General features: G+C 38.3%; 1 protein-coding gene across 2 annotated transcripts in view; it reads left to right on the top strand.

The window, feature by feature from the left end:
- ROCK1 (Rho associated coiled-coil containing protein kinase 1) overlaps window positions 1-17,617 on the top strand; it is a 163,699-nt gene that overhangs the window by 1,266 nt on the left and 144,816 nt on the right. The window lies entirely within an intron of this gene.

Raw genomic sequence — 17,617 nt, 5'->3', positions numbered from 1 at the left:
ATTGCAGGCATCCTATAAAAAGTTATTGCGTCAGAGTTACTGCAACGTATGTAGTTTGTTGAATGGCGATCGTAGTAATACTAATCTTTTTGATCAGTTTGACAGTTAAATTGAAAAGACAACTTTGCTTTTTTTTTTTTTTTTTTTTTTTTGCGATTTAGCTCCTAGGCGTTTAGTTTTTAGCCTTGAAAGTGACAACGGATAATTGATATTGAGCAAGTGATTTTTGAGCCAAAATTTCATAGGTGATTTGAGTTTGAAGGAACTTTTGGCTAAACTATTGTAAAAACCCAAGATAATTGGTCTTAGGCCATTACAATGTTAACTTATTATATTATTGGTTACAAAAGTACTGACCATACAGTTATTGTAACTGTCTTTTTGGTGGTGTGGCACTTAACATTGTCACTTTTAAAACATTCTAAAGAGGGTTTTATGACATGAAAAACCAAAATCCCATTTTAAAAATAGTTAAGTGGTTGATAACCTACAGTTCTCTGTAAATAATTGGAATTCTTAGGTTTGATACATTTCCTCTGTAAACGAGTTTCTGAACAACTAAGGGTTATATAGTATTTCTCTTTTAGTCCAAACAAAACCACAAAATCTCTAAAAATAAGGTTTCAGGGAGTACGTATATGGACGGGATTTCACAAAGTCTTCGGTGAAATAATGTTAGAGATGCTCAATTTTGGGAATTAAGATTAAGGAAACAAAATAATACCACTCAAAGAAATAATACAATTCAAAAATCCCATCTTGAATCAAAGGAAAATTAATGTAGATTGTTTAAAATTAACGTGCATATTTTTCCACGTGTATGGACTTTACAAGAAACTTCCCAAAGCTTTCAGAATTATTCTAAGCATCCCTGACCAGGAAATAAGAGTATTGTGGGTTATTAGAAATGTCTTATCACATTATGGATGCTCTTCATATTGAGAAATAGTAAAGAAGGTTGATGCACAATGGTTTTTAAAACATTTTATTAAATGAGATAAGCGGAAGGAATTAGAATATATCTGTCCAGTAAGGATTTCTATAACTTCTAAGAAGTCTGATTTATCTTTTAATATTTATCCAGTTTTCATGTATTTTTGAGTTTATTTTGCTTTTTGATCTCCTTATTACATGAGATGGTGTCATAGGGAGGGTTTTGTAGCTTTCTTTTTTTATTTTAATCATCTTCTAGCCTCTTGCTATAGCTTCATTTGGTGGGGACCTTTATTTAGATGTGGAGGATACAAGGAAATATAAGTCATGGACTCTTTCCCTGAGAGTCCAATCTATTTAATGGAAGAGAAAACCTTATCTCACATATATACACAGAAACAAAGCCAAACATTTCACAGATTGAGAAACGTGATAAATTCCAGATGATTGTTTAGATAATGTATGATCTTGGAAATTGAGAGGAAGAAGTCACTGTGAATTGAGAGAGCCAAAGTATGTTTCATGATGGATGGATAGGATTTAGATAGAAGGTACTCAGGAGGAGTGGAGGATAACGTGAATAGAGGATAGAGACATGACTGGCTATGACAGGTTTGGGGAAACAAGGAAGATAAGGTTGGAAGGAAGGATTAGGGTTAGACTGTGGAGGATTTGATTGGTAGGCCAAGGATTTTGGACTGCCTTTACAATGTTGTGGCTGTTAAATATTTATAAATAAGACCGTGCTAGGATGAATGAAGAAGATGAATCTAGTGTGTGGAAGATGGGTTAGCATGGGAAAAGATTGGAGAGATGGTGAGATTGGATGGTTTTAAAAAATTATTATTGTAATAGTCCAGAAATGATTGAAGCCCAAAATTGGGGCATGAGAATGAGAAAAGAAGAATTAATGGAACTTTATTGGCAGGCTTGGGGAAAAGAAGGGGAACCAAAGAGAGAGGCAGTAGTCAGATGACCCTGAAAAAGTTGAGCCTGGATTATAGGGAGAATGGTAAAAATAGCAAAGTCAGGTTTGGAAATTGCTTGGCTTTGAAGGCCTACAGATAAATTCAATTTTAGATTTGTTGTATTTGAGGGGATAGTGGAACAATCATGAGGAAATGACCTGTAGACTGTTAGAGATACAGAACTGAGCTCATAATTACAGATAATGATTTGGAAGTCATTTGCACAAAGGTGCAAGTTGATACGATAAAGGGAGAAACAGTGGAGGGAAAACAGGGTGAAAGATGAAGGTTGAACAAGGAGGAAGAGTGGAGGAAGTAAGCAATCAAGGCCTCTAGAGTTAGGACAGCCAGGTATCATGGAGGCCAACACTTCTAAAGCAACATTTTGAAAAAGAGAATAGTCAACAGACACATTTGGTTGTTTTTTTCCCCTTGAAATCTTATTATCTTGTCCCCTTTTAAAGTTTAGTTCCACAGCTGTTTATTGATAGCTGTTACTGAAATTTTATTAGCCTATCAATCTGAACTTGGTAAAGACTGAATTTTCCTTTTTTTTTTTTTTTTTTTTCTGAGATGGAATCTCACTCTGTTGCCCAGGCTGGAGTGCAGTGGTGCCATCTTGGCTCACTGCAACCTCCGCCTCCCAGGTTCAGGTGATTCTCCTGCCTTAGCCCCCGTGAGGAGTTGAGATTACCGGCTAATTTCCATATTTTTAGTAGAGATGGGGTTTCATGTTGGCCAGGCTGGTCTTGTACTCCTGACCCCAAGTAATCCGCCCTCCTCGGCCTCCCAGAGTGCTGGGATTACAGGTGTGAGCCACCGTGCCTGGCCCAAGACTGAATTTCCTTTGGAGACAAAAAGTCCTTTTTTCCGGTTTTGTAGTGTCTAGCATGAATTTTCTTTGCATGATGTCTTATGTTTAACATTGAGCATTCATTCATTCATTCATTCTGTCATTCAGAGTGACCTATCAGTTGACTTCAACTTTTTCAGTGAGTTTGTTCTTGTTCTCCCCTATCTGGACTTTGGACCTCTCATATATTATGGGAGCAAAACTCCTTTTACATTGGTTGCCTTTCTATATTATTTTGACTTTTGCTGATTTGTTTAACTGATACTTACTTATTAGTGTGTATTATGTGCCACAGGCAATTTAGTTCTAGGGTTTTTTTTGTAATCCCAAAAATAAGGTTTTCAAATTGTTTCTTGTCTACCTCCTTTACTAGATTCATGCTTAGAAATGGAAACTTCCAAATCTTTTGGTTTCAGAAGTTTGCTGATGTATGTCCTTTTAACTACCTTACCCACTAAACAGCTTTTTTGTTGAGACACTAATGATGAATAGCATCTGTAATCTGAAATTTGAAATTCGAAGTGCTCAAAATCTGAAACTTTTTGAGTACTGACATGATGCCGCAAGTGGAAAATTCCACACCTGACCTTGTGCAATGGGTTGCAGTCAAAACTTTGTTTCATGCACAAAATTATTAAAATATTGCATAAAATGACCTTCAGGTTGTTTGTGTAAGGTATATATGAAACGTAAATGAATTTCTTATTTAGACTCGTCCCCATCCCCATGGTATCTTAGTATATGCAAATATTTTAAAATCTGAAGAAGTATGCAGTCTGAAACACTTCTAGTCCCTAGCATATTAAACAAGGGATACTCAACCTGCAGTAGTTTAGAATAATGTAGCTGGAAGAACTCTGATAAGTGGGTATCCAACCTTTTCTGGAACACCTATAATTTTTTTCAAGGACTAAGTAAGTTCAGTCTTCATATTATATATAAATGCTAAAATAGTCTGCAAATATTAAGATATATTATGATAACCATTCGCTTGTTTCCTAAAGCATTCAAATTAGTCAACTTTGCTTTTCTGTAAGTCATATTCTTTCCAGTGTCCTAATGGTTGTCTTTCTTACTGTCCATGTTACAGTTTATAAGGATTATCGGGAGCTATTTCCCTTTTTCTGACTTCCTTATCTTCTAATTATTTTGTCTAGGGCCTGTAATAATTTCTCAGTGATTTTGAGTACCCTTGAAAACAGAGTAAGGGATAGAGTTTAGTTAAGTCTGTTTAATCTTTGCAGAGGAAAAGATGCTTATAATTTGTAAATTAAAAAGGAAAAACAAGGCAGGGTACAGTGGCTCATGCCTATAATCCCAGCACTTCGGGAGGCCAAGGCAGGCGAATAGCTTGAGCCCAGGAGTTCGAGAGCAGCTTGAGCAACATGATGAAACCCTGTTTCTACCAAAAATGCAAAAAGTTAGCCAGGCGTAATGGTATGCACCTCTGGTCCCAGCTTCTGAAAGGCTGAGGCCAGAGAACTGCTTGAGCCCAGGATGGGGAGGTTGCAATGAGCTGAGATTGTGCCACTGCATTCCAGCCTGGGCAACACAGTGAGAACCTGTCTTAAAAAAAAAGGAAAAACAAAAGTGGTTGGGAGGGTTATGGATATATTTGTTTTGAAGTTGGACGTACTTTTCATGAAAATACAGCTATCTTCCTTGTAGCGTATTTATTAGCACACTGCTTCACGATGCCAGTGAAGAACATGACCTTTCCACTTTTCTTCTGGCTGGTGGAGGTGTAGCAACGGGTGAGTGGAGGAGATGGAAGGGAACCAATATTAGTTGAACAGTGCATGTTGAGTTCTAACACTGTGCCGTTCCTTTTGTACATGTTTGTCATTACTATTTGTCATTAGGGAGTTGTTCAGAATGTGGAAGATAAACGTAAATGAAATTTCTGGTGTTAGTATTTGAGTTTTTCTTCCTTTAAATTATCTTCCTGGGCTCTCTTGACCTAGTACTTTCCCATCTTTTCATTCTTTTTTTCTTTGCCTCAATCTTTGGCCTATAATACTTATCTTTGTCTTCACTCTCTTGGAGAATTCATCCATTCTTACAGCTTCAATTACTATTATCTCTATGCACATGATACCCAAATCTTTATTTTTAGTCTTTTGTTTCAAACCCTAAATATCTGACTGCCTTGTAAGCATCTCTACTTGGGTGTCATGTTAGTCTCAAATCTCTCATATTCCAAAATAGGCTTCCTCCCATAAACTTACCTGTTTTGTCATTAAGTCAACTATTGTCCCTGTCACTAAACTGGAATTTTTGTTGTGAACTTTTTTGACAGTGTTAGTCTACACATTGGGTTATTACAGCAGATTTTGGGTAGCATTTTAGAATCTAGATTATTGCTGTCTAATTCCCGGTATGCCTTGCCAGTTGAACTGATCAGTTTTGGGGATATATTACTCTTGGATGAAAAGACCTGAGGTCATTAAATCTTTAGCCTCAAAGTTGTATCTCTGCCAGTGTTCCTAATTTGTGTGTTAATAGGTGTTATTAGTATCAATTGCATATCTGGTTAGTTTGGACCAGATTTTTAGATGTTAGTATGTTGAAGGAACTTCTTTAAAAAAAAAAACAAGTTACTCTCCTAATTCATTTTTATTCATTCAGCAAATCTTTGTATAGGGCCTAAACTTGGATTGAAATCTAGGCTCTGCCATGTATTTGCTGAAATATTTTAGGGGGTTATTTTAACCTGCCAATGCTATTTCATCTTCAGAAAAATAAGAGGGGATAAAAGTACTAGACTGTTGTAAGAATTGAATAATACAGTCAAAACAACTATCACAGCATTTGGTATTTAGTAAGCAATTGTAATATGTCATATTTATAGTATTTCTGTTAGATACTAGTCAGTGTGCTCAGTCTAGAAGTTGATATTTATTGTCTTCTCTAAGTGCAGAGTAATTTATCTAGCACCTCAAACTGCTCATAAATTCATAATCTAGCTGTGCATTATTGACGTCTAAGCCTATTGTAACTGAAAATTGAGACATTTATTAATAGATAGATTGAATAAATGGGGAGGATCTTTTACAGACTGTTTATTTGTTTAGTCATGATTTATAACATGGTATCTACTTTGTGCCAAGGGTTTAGTTGGATATAAAAGGCAATTGGGAACTAATTTATGGAGATTGAGTTGTTATCTTGTTCTCTTTCTGTATGTATCTTTTATGCTTTCAGTATGTGTTCTGTAAATAGGCCCTCTTGCACTACAGCCACCCTGTGGGTGTGTAGAGAGGTGGCTCAGAGTAACAGCTGAGATATGAATTGGTTAATTCATTAATCTTTTGAGTCAGAAATGTTTTTAATCCAGAAGAAGGAACTACATGTAAAATTTTATATTGAACAAAGAGTAAATTCTCAGTTTTAGATTAGACTTTGCATAACTTTACACTAGTTTTACTTCATGATTGTAAGTTTTTTGGTGTTATGGATATATGGTGAAAACTGCAGATTCTATTATGATAATTGATAGAAAAACCCACTTACCAGGAAATATTACATATAGAGTTCTATTGCTGAAGATAATCCAATAGCTCTACTTCTCCATTCTCATCCCCACTAAAAAGGGGGCATATCCATTTAGTTTAAGTCCACAGTATAGCTGTTGGATACAACACACATGTGTTCAAGAAGATGAACAGATAGTACTGCAATTCACAATGGAAAGTATTTATTCTTAAAAATATGCCATTAGTGTGGTGTTGTGAAAATAACACTGGACTGAAAATTCAGAGCATAGTCTTGTTTTACTGTTAACTCTCTGTGTGACGAAGTACATCATTTTTCTTATCTAACGTTCAGTTTCCCTATTTGTAGAACAAAGTGTTGGACCAGATAATTGCTGATGTCCCTTGTATCTCTGAAAATGCTATGATAGGCCTGGCACGGTGGCTCACGCCTGTAATCCTAGCACTTTTGGAGGCCAAGGTGCATGTATCCCTTGAGCCCAGGAGTTTGAGACCGGCCTGGGCGACATAGAGAGACCTCAGCTCTACAAAAAAAATTAAAATATTACCCGGGTGTTGTGGCTTCCACCTGTAGTCTCAGCTACTTGGGAGATTGAGGTAGCAAGATTGCTTGAGCCCAGGAGGTTGAGGCTGCAATGAGCCATGTTGGTGCCACTGCACTCTAGCCTGGTTGTCAAAGTGAAACTCTGTCTCAAATAAATAAATAAATAAATAAAATAAAAATTCTATGAGACTCTGTTTATTACACTTCAATTAAAACTTCAAAAAATTGTCATTGATTTATTATTTAAGAAATAAAACTTAAACAGTTAAATGATGTTGGGGTAGAAATGTAAGATTGTCAGCCATCTTTAGTAAGTGTGGTTTTTGGAACTAGTTCCTAAATTAATTTCAATAATTATATTTGGCATTAGTTTTTGAATTTGTGACTTATGTTCATAACTGTAGAGGTTTGTACTTTTTGAACAGAGGAAGTATAATTTTTCATTTGTTTATCTATTAAGATGTAAAGATATAGTTTTCTTCTCTAGTATACTTGCGCTCTCTGTTTGGGATTATGAAATACAGAGTATATTTTTATTACAGTTCCTAAACAATAGGAAGGTAGATGTTCAAATTAACGTCCAAAGTCTGACATCTCAGGGAGGCGAGAGGTTATCTTATACTTGTGTTATATTTTTAAGGGTAAGCCAACCTGTGCCCTCTTAGTTGATCCTTACTTCTGATACCAGATTTTTGGCAAGAAATTGAAAATTTTCTCAGATTGTTGTCTTGATCTACTTTTTTTTCTTTTTTTTGAGACAGGGTCTGGCCCTGTCACCCAGGCTGAAGTGTGGTGGCACTGTCTCAGCTCACTGCAGCCTCCACCTCCTGAGCTCAAGCCATCCTTCTGCCTCAGCCTCTTGAGTAACTGGGACTACAGGCATGTGTCACCATGCCTGGCTAATTTTTGTATTGTTTTTGGTCGAGATGGGGTTTTGCCATGTTGCACAGGCTGGTCTCAAGCGAGCCATTGGCCTCAGCCTCCCAAAGTGCTAGGATTACAGGCGTGAGCCACAGCACCCATCCCTCAAACTAATTTTGAAACAGTGCACTGCAATTAACTTTCCTTTTTCTCTTTTCTGTTATTCATTCATTCATTCATTTGACAGATGTTTATTTGGTGTATACTGTGTGCTAGGAATTCTGCTATGCAATGGAACACCATGGTGAATAAAAACAAACATGCCCCACTTTCATGGAATTTATAGTGTCAGGAAAAGGATTAATTAAATGTCTATCACACTAAGATAGGTGTGGGGTAAGGTGAAGGGCAGGTAAGAGATGTGATCATGACTTTCCTTTAAGGTTTGGTTTTCTTGTAGTAAAGCCATTAAGTGTATAGTTTTCAGATATGAGGCTGTAGATTGTCTATCAGATTCACTTGAGGCACTTGTTAAAAATGGAACCTGGGATCTTGCCTAGACAAACAAAATCACAATGTTTTGGGATGATTCTTAGGATTTGCATGAGATGTGAATTCTTAGACACACTCAAGTTTGAAAACTGTAGTTACAGTGGAAAGTGTGAATTTTCATTCTGTTTGGTAATTTTATAATGAAAAATTTCAAACGTACACAGAAGTAGGGAAAATAGGATGGTGAACTCCTGTTACTCAGATTTTGCAGTTTTCAAAATGTCATCACATTTGATTTCATTAATCACCCTTTTTCTTACCAAAATATTTTAAAGTAAATTCCATATATTGTGATTTCATCCTTACATACTTCAATAAGCATCTTTGAAAAAAAAAAAAAAAGACATTTTCTTACATAATCATAATGGCCATTATCATGCCTAGCAAAATTAAAAGTGCTTTGGTATCATTAATTCCCAGTTTATATTCAGATTTCTCTGATGGTCTAAAACAGTGTCTATTTTACAGTTGCTTTATTAGAATTGGGATCCAAAGTCCAAATGTTGCTTTTCTTTGGTTAGGTCCTTTAAGAGTCTTTTAAGTCTCTTCTTAATATAGAGAAATCTAATTCCCCCAACTTCTCCAGTTCCCCTCCCCCTGCATGTTGAAGGAACTAGGTCAGGGGTACTATACAGGACCTTGTTTTACATTCTGGATTTTTCTTTTTATTTTCCTGATGATATAATTTAACTTCTTCCTGTATTTTCCATATTTCCTATAGTAGGTAGATCTAAAAGCTTACTTATTTCAGATTTCTAGTCAGCGGTACTTAATAGATTGTATTTTCTGTGCCTCACATGGAGGTGCATAATGTCTGGCTGGCCTGTAGTGATGCTAAGGTTGATCATTCTGTTCAGGTGGCATCAGTCTGTGGTAACTTCCTGTAAGAATCCTTCATTAACCTTTCATCTAATGGTTCCATTCATTCATGATTTTTTTTTTTTTTTTTTTTTTTTGAGACGGAGTCTCGCTCTGTCACCCAGGCTGGAGTGCAGTGGCCAGATCTCAGCTCACTGCAAGCTCCGCCTCCCGGGTTTACCCCATTCTCCTGCCTCAGCCTCCCGAGTAGCTGGGACTACAGGCGCCGCCACCTTGCCCGGCTAGTTTTTTTTGTATTTTTTAGTAGAGACGGGGTTTCGCCGTGTTAGCCAGGATGGTCTGGATCTCCTGACCTCGTGATCCGCCCGTCTCGGCCTCCCAAAGTGCTGGGATTACAGGCTTGAGCCACCGCGCCCGGCCTCATTCATGATCTTTAGCTGAATCCCTGTTATTTCATTAGGGAATAGCAAAATAATGATTTTCTAATTCTGTTATTCCTTTTACATTTATTAACTGTAATTCTTCTGTTAAAAGTAGAACTTTTACATATTAATATCAACTAGGGCTGTATGTTTACCATGAAATACAATTCATGAAATACAGGATGAATGCTTCAATATTTTCCTTAATTGCCACTTTTTATAGCAAGGTACTTTGGAGACTTATTATGGTAGATATGCCACGAACTGGGTAATTTGAGGGAAGTTTAAGTGAAGGACTGTTTACAAAGGTGTAGATAGTGTTTAAGGAAGCCAGTAGGGACAGTGCAGTGCTCTGTGACTGGCCACAGTGAGGAAGGGAGTTGCGATCGCCTCTAGGCCAGCAGGAACAAGGGAAGAGGAGAACAGCTGAGGGCAGCTCTATGGAAGAGGGCTCTCTGACAGGCAGTGTGGTTTCAAGTAAAGAGGAGCTTGTTGATCAGATATTAAGGGAGGCAGAGGAATATATATATCCCCTACCCTTATTCTCCTCTCTCCCTACATACAGTCTCCTTCTGAGGTCTCCCATTACCTGAAAAGCTAATATGCATAAGAGCCTGTTGATATGATCCATGTGAGTCACAAAACATAACCAACATTTATTTATTTATTTCTCTCTCTGTCTTTTTTGTTTTGTTTTTTATTTTTGGCATCATTATAAACACATTTAAAAATACTTTTGGTGTGTTTCAGTCAATTTATGTCATCCTTGCTGATACTCAGCTTGTTCTGTCTTTGGCTAATGGGGGCTTCTTCAGGTTGATTCTCTTGTTATTTTATATGACTCTAATTATCTTTGATAGAGCGTCCTTGTTTTTTTTTTTTTTTTGCTGCAATGAGGTACTCAGGCTCATCTTGTACATTTCTTGCCTCAGACTTGGAAATCAGCCATTCCTCCAGGAAACTCTTTCCTTTTGGTGGGGAATGCTACTCTTTACTACTGGCTGAAATTGTTTCTTGTCCTTGTTCAGTGAATAGAGCTATGATGTTCTATTTTTGAAAAGAAGAAAAAGTGCTTTATACTGATTATTTCACCAACTTCATGTCAGTTAGACTCTTTCATTTTAGGTTTTTCCCCCCTCCATACTTAAAAAGTGCTTTCTTTCCTTTTTGATTTAATTTTTTTGTGTGTGTATGTGAAACATTTACATGCTTTTTGGTTGGTTTGGGTTTTTTTGTTTTTGTTTTTGTTTTGAGACGGTCTTGCTGTGTCGCCCAGGCTGGAGCGCAGTGGCACCATCTCGGCTCGCTGCAACCTCCACCCCTGCAGTTTCCAGCAATTCTTCTGACTCAGTCTCCCGAGTAGCTGGGACTACAGGCATGTGCCACCATGCCCGGCTAATTTTTGTATTTTTAGTAGAGGCAGGGTTTTGCCATGTTGGCCAGGCTGGTCTTGAACTCCTGAGCTCACGTGATCTGCCTGCCTCAGCCTCCCAAAGTGTTGGGATTACAGGCATGAGCCACCATGAAAACAGGCCTGGCTTGTTTTTTGAGACAGGGTCTTGCTCTGTCGCCCAGGCTGGAGTGCAGTGGCATGATCACGGTTCACTGCAGCCTCTGCCTCCTGGGCTCAAGCGATTCTCTCACTTCAGTCTCCTGAGCAGCTGGGACTATAGGCACGTGCTACCACGCCTGGCTAATTTTAAAAATGTTTTGTAGAGATGGGATCTTGTGGTGTCGCCTAGGCCAAGATCAAATGCTTAGCCTCCCAAAGTGTTGGGATTAAAGGTGTGAGCTGCTGTGCCAGGCCCATTTATGTGGTTTGAAAGTTAAGACTATACAGGATATATTCAGAATATTCTTACTTTGATCCACGTCTCTCTACCCTGTTCTTTTCCCTTTACTCTTTCTTTTGATTTGACATTTCAGTGTTTATTCTTATAAATATAAGCAAATATATATCCATATACAGATATACATAGATATATACATAGATATGTTTATATTCTTTTTTTATCACTTTTTTACACAAAAAGTAGCATGCTACATATTGGGGTGTGATTTTCCTCATTCCTTTTTGCAGCTGCATCCTGTTCCATTTTGTGGGTGTTAGCATTGTTTATTCAGTCTCATGGATGGACATCTGAGTTGTTTATGCTATTAGTAACTTTGCTCATAAGTCAATTTTTTTTTTTTTTTTTTTTGAGACGGAGTCTCGCTCTGTTGCCCAGGCTGGAGTGCGGTGGCGCAATCTCCACTCACTGCAAGCTTCGCCTCCCGGGTTCACGCCATTCTCCTGCCTCAGCCTCCTGTGTGGCTGGGACTACAGGCGCCCGCCACCGCGCCCGGCTAATTTTTGTATTTTTAGTAGAGACGGGGTTTCACCGTGTTAGCCAGGATGGTCTCGATCTCCTGACCTCGTGATCCGCCCATCTCGGCCTCCCAAAGTGCTGGGATTACAGGCGTGAGCCACCGCGCCCGGCCTCATAAGTCATTTTATATTTTTAGCAGTGTGTCTTTGGAGTAGATTCCTAGAAGTGAGATTGCTGGGTCGAAGACACGTGCATATATAATTTTGCTCACTGTTAAAATATTCTCCCTCTCCTAAGAGTTGTGCTATTTTACATTTCCACTAGTAATATATGAGATTGTCTGTTGTCTTCACCAACAATATGTTGTAAGACTTTTGAATTTTTGTCCGTTTAATAGGTGACAAGTGGTATCTCAGTATAATTTTAATTTTATTTTCTATTTTTTCTATTCTGATGTAAATTTTAATTTCTGTTCTTCTTATGAGTAAGGTTGAACATCTTTTCATGTTTTAAGGGCCATTTGAATTCCTTCTGTGATCTGCCCGTCCATTTTACATTTTCTTCTCAGTTTTTAGAAGCTCTTTATATATTAGGGAGCTTAGCCCTTTTTCTGTGGTAAAATGCGGATTTTTTTTTAGAAGCTCTTCATATATTAGGGAGCTTAGCCCTTTTTCTGTGGTAAAATGCAGATTTTTTTTTTTTTTTTGCAATTTTTCATGTTTTAGACTTTGCTTCTGCATTTTGTTACTTTGCCGCACAATTTTTAAATGTCTCCAAATTATCAGTCTTTTTTTGCTTCAAAATTTTGAATCATAGTTAGAAAGGTTTCCCTTATGTCCAGATTATAAAGGAATTCATCCATATTTTCTCTGATACTTACTTTTTTTCCATTTTTACTTTGACATCTATTTGGAATTTATCATGTATGGTAAATTTTGAGATACATCCAATTTTATCTTTATTCAATAAATGGCTATCTGGTTATCTCCACAGCATTTATTTTAAAATGCGTGTGTTTATTGGTCGGCAATGCCACTTTCTTCATATATTAAATTTCCATGTGTACTTGGGATTATTTCTAAACCTTCTGTTCCGTTGGTCTCTGTTGCTTTTTTATGTGCTAGTACCACACTGTGTCAATTATAAAGGCTTTCTGATATCTCTTCAGCTTTTAAAATGTCTAGTAGGGCCATCTCCACCCTTGCCCTCCCATGCACATGCACCGTCATATTGAAGCGCATGGGTGTTTTTTTTTTAGGGATAACTAGCTTCCAACCCTGGCTTTGTTGTTTACTAGCCCTTGGTCCTTGGACAGTTTACTAAAGCACAGTGATATCCATTTATCCCATCTCTGAAATGGGATGATGATGCCTACCTTATACTGTTGTAAGGATTACATGACACCAGCAGAACTGCCTTGTCAGGTATCTGTCAACCTTGTAGATAGTTAATATATACACCAATTTCTAAGAATATAGGCCTGGTATATATATCGTTCACTATATATAGTGAAGGAAAAACTGAACTAGGAATCTAAAGCCCTGAATTCTACTCTTGATTCTGTAAACTGAAAAATTGTGTTGCCTTAGATGGATAATACCCTCTTTCTGAACCTTGGTTTTATTTAAGAGTATAATGCAAAATTCACTCATCAAAACCATCTCCAAGTTAATTTGTCTTTAAATAAGAGTTTATTTAAATTCTCAACCTCTTCAAGAAGTTATAGATATATGCTTCTATTTGTTCTTCCTTTTTTTTTTTTTTTTTTTTTGAGGCAGAGTCTTGCTCTGTCGCCCAGACTGGAGTACAGTGTGGCCTGTTCTCGGCTGACTGCAAACACCGCCTCCCAGGTTCGAGCGATTCTCCTGCCTCAGCATCCCGAGTAGCTGGGATTACAGGTGTGTGCCACCACGCCTGGCTAATTTTTGTATTTTTAGTAGAGACGGGGTTTCACTGTGTTGGCCAGTCTGGTATCGAACTCCTGACTTCAGTGATCTGCTTGCCTCAGCCTCCCAAAGTGCTGGGATAACAGGAGTGAACTACTGTACTTGGCCCTTCTATTTGTTCTTTAAATGATTGCTTGAATTTTATTTTCATAAGAGAAAGAAAAATAAAATGTTTCTCTGATTTTTATCATCTACCCTAAAAGTATTTCCTCATCTCATCCTGATTCTATTTCTTCTGATCATTTCTGATAGGCTCTTAGTTAGGGAGGCAGTGTGACATAGTAGTTAAGAGCGTGAATTCTGGAGTCATACTGGGATTTTTGACTCCCACCCAGGTTAGCCACATGTTAGCCCTGTGACTCTGGGTAAAGTTCTTAAGAGGTACTCAAACACATCACCTTCAAATAAGATTAATCATAGACCCTCCTAGAACTCTTAAGAATATTAAACGTGATAATGCATGTAAGTGCTTTGCAGAGTTCCCAACATTTAGTAGATGTTAGCTGTTTTTAATCATCATTGTCATTATACATCCTTATGATTTGTCCTTGGGAAAAACTACTTTTGATCTAAGTGGATTATAATCTACCTCCCAGCTCTGCAGGCCAGGTTTTTAATGTAGTTGTGTAATCTTGGACAAGTTACCTAACTTTTTTGAGTCTGAATATGTTTTAATCTGCAAAATGAGAATCATGATAATACATCATAGGTTTTAATTAGGAGGATTAAATGAAATAATTGATAGGTGGTGCCATAGTTACATACAAGTATTAGTAGTTAATTCTTTTCCTCGGTTTACTTTTATAGTATAGGCTTGATGAAGGTTCCACTATAGGCAAAAGTACTACTTGGGGGTAAAGTAGAGTGGGATACTTTATTTGAAATGTTCCCTGAATCTGATCTGATCTTTTTGTTACTGCTGTGCGTAACCCAAATCCAAATTTTCAACCCAACATTCTTGGATTTGTGGGACAGCCTAGCAGCTTCCCAATATAATCTATACTACCTCTTTTTCTTAACTTTAGTGCTTTTTGTCATGTGGTCTCAGTGTACCTGTTTATTTAGTCTTTATTCCCAGCATTTCCCAAAATAGACTGTGCTCCACTGGATTTTCTTGCTTTCTGTAGTGTCTCACCTACTCTTTCCTACTTTTGCTATCATATTTCCGGGACCTACCTTTCCTGCATGTCCTCCTCACACAATTTTCTCATCTTTGTAGTCTGACATAAATCACAGCTGTGTTAAACTGTTTTCTTTTTTGAACTCTTGTAGTCTCATGAAATTTAGAAATTGATCATAGCTGTCTTGTATAGGGCTATTTTGTTTGTTAATCTTACCTAATGAGAATTCCTTGAGGGCTAAGCACAGTAATTCTAGACATCAGTGTTCAGTAGTACTTGATTGTTGTGAATGATTATCTCCCCTTTCCCCGTTCCCTTGTTTTTTTCCGTTCTTTCTCTGAATTAGTTGATCATAGCTATGTGGTATAGGGCTATCTTGTTTGTTAAACTTACCTAATGAGAATTCCTTGTGGGCTAAGCGCAACAATTCTAGACATCGGTGTTCAATAATGCTCGTTAATTGTTGTGAATGATTATCTCCCCGATTTCCATTCCCTTGTTCTTTCGCTTTCTTTCTCTGAATTATTTAGGACTCTTTCAGTTGTAAGTGATAGAACCCAACATAAATATTTGTAGACAGGCTGTGCATGGTGGCTCACACCTGTAATCCCAGCACTTTGGGAGGCTGAGGCAGGCAGATCACCTGAGGTCAGGAGTTCAAGACCAGCCTGGCCAACATGGTGAAACCTCGTCTCTACTGAAAAAACAAAAGTTAGCCGGGCGTGGTGGCGGGCGCCTGTAGTCCCAGCCACCACTTTGGGAGGCAGAGACAGGAGAATTGCTTGAACCCGGGGGGGCAGAGGTTGCAGTGAGCCAAGATTGTGCCACTACACTCCAGCCTGTGTGACAGAGCGAGACTGTGTCTCAAAAAAAAGAATATGGCCAGGCGCGGTGGCTCACGCCTGTAATCCCAGCACTTTGGGAGGCCGAGGCGGGTGGATCACGAGGTCAGCAGATCGAGGCCATCCTGGCTAACACGGTGAAACCCCGTCTCTACTAAAAATGCAAAAAAAAAAATTAGCCGGGCGTGGTGGCGGGCACCTGTAGTCCCAGCTACTCGGGAGACTGAGGCAGGAGAATGGCGTGAACCCCGGAGGCGGAGCTTGCAGTGAGCCAAGATCGCGCCACTGCACTACAGCCTAGGCGACAAAGCAAGACTCCGCCTCAAAAAAAAAAAAAAAAGAATGTTTGTAGACAAAAAATAATTTTAAAAATGCTTTATTTTACACTTTTATGGGAACATAGTAGATGTATGTATTTATGGGGTACATGTGATGTTTTGATACAGGCATCCAGTGTATAATAGTCACATCAGGGTAAATGGAGCATCCATCACCTACAACACTTGCCATTTCTTTTATTTATTTATTTATTTATTTATTTGAGACGGAGTCTCGCTCTGTCGCCCAGGCCGGAATGCAGTGGCGCGATCTTGGCTCACTGCAAGCTCCGCCTCCCGAGTTCATGCCATTCTCCTGCCTCAGCCTCCCTAGTAGCTGGGACTACAGGCGCCCGCCACCACGCCCGGCTAATTTTTTTGTATTTTTAGTAAAGATGGGGTTTCACCGTGTTAGCCAGGATGGTCTCTATCTCCTGACCTCATGATCCGCCCACCTCAGCCTCCCAGGAGTGAGCCACTGCGCCCGGCCAACACTTACCATTTCTTTCTGTTAAGAATGTTTTGATTCTACTCTTATTTTATTTTTTTAATTTTTAACTTTTGTGGGTACATAGTAGGTGTATATATTTATTGGGTGTATGAGATGTTTTGATACAGGCATGCTGTGTGTAATCACATCATGGAAAATGGGATATCCATCCTCTCAAGCATTTATCCTTTGTGTTACAATCCGATTATTCTCCATTAGTTATTTAAAAATATGCAATTAAACTATTATTGACTGTAGTTAGCCTGTTGTGCTATCAAATACTAGATCTTATTCATTTTTTTCTAGCTAGATTTTTTTTGTACCCATTAACTCTCCCCCCGTCCCTTTCTCCCCTACTGCCCTTCCTGTCTCTGTCTCCATTAGTTGAGTTGTTTTGAGTTTTAGATCTCACAAATGAATGGGAACATGCGAGATTTATCTTTCTGTGTCTGGATTATTTCACTTAACATAATGACCTTAAGTTCTATCTCTGTTGTGCAAATGATAGGATTTTATTCTTTTTTATGGTTGAATAATATCCCATTGTGTGTATGTATCACATTTTCTTTGTGCATTCCTCATGGACACTTACGTTGCTTCCATATCTTGGGTGTTGTGAATAGTGATGTGATAAACATGGGAGTGCGGATATCTCTTTGCTATACTGATTTCTTTTGAGTATGTACCTAGAAGTGGGATTTCTGGATCCTATGGGTAGTTCAATTAGTTTTTTGAAGAACCGCCATACTGTTCTCCATAGTGGTCGTACTAATTTACATTCCCATTAACATTGTAGGAGAGTTCCCCTTTCTCCACATCCTGGCTTGCATTTATTATTGCCTCTTTTGGATAAAAGCCATTTTAACTGGGGTGAAATGATATCACATTGTAGTTTTGATTTGCATTTCTCTGACGATCAGTGGTGCTGAGTACCTTTTCATGTACTTGTTTGCCATTTGTGTGTCTTTTTTTTTGAGACAGAGTTTCGCTCTTGTTGACCAGGCTGGAGTGCGATGGCGCAATCTCAACTCACTGCAACCTCCACCTCCCAGGTTCAAGCGATTCTCCTGCTTCAGCTTCCCGAGTAGCTGGGATTACAGCCATGTGCCACCACTCCCGGCTAATTTTTTTTGTATTTTTAGTACA

Source organism: Papio anubis, chromosome 19, assembly GCF_008728515.1.
Source record: "Papio anubis isolate 15944 chromosome 19, Panubis1.0, whole genome shotgun sequence".
Lineage (NCBI taxonomy): Eukaryota > Metazoa > Chordata > Mammalia > Primates > Cercopithecidae > Papio > Papio anubis.
This window is presented reverse-complemented; position numbering and strand designations above follow the sequence as displayed.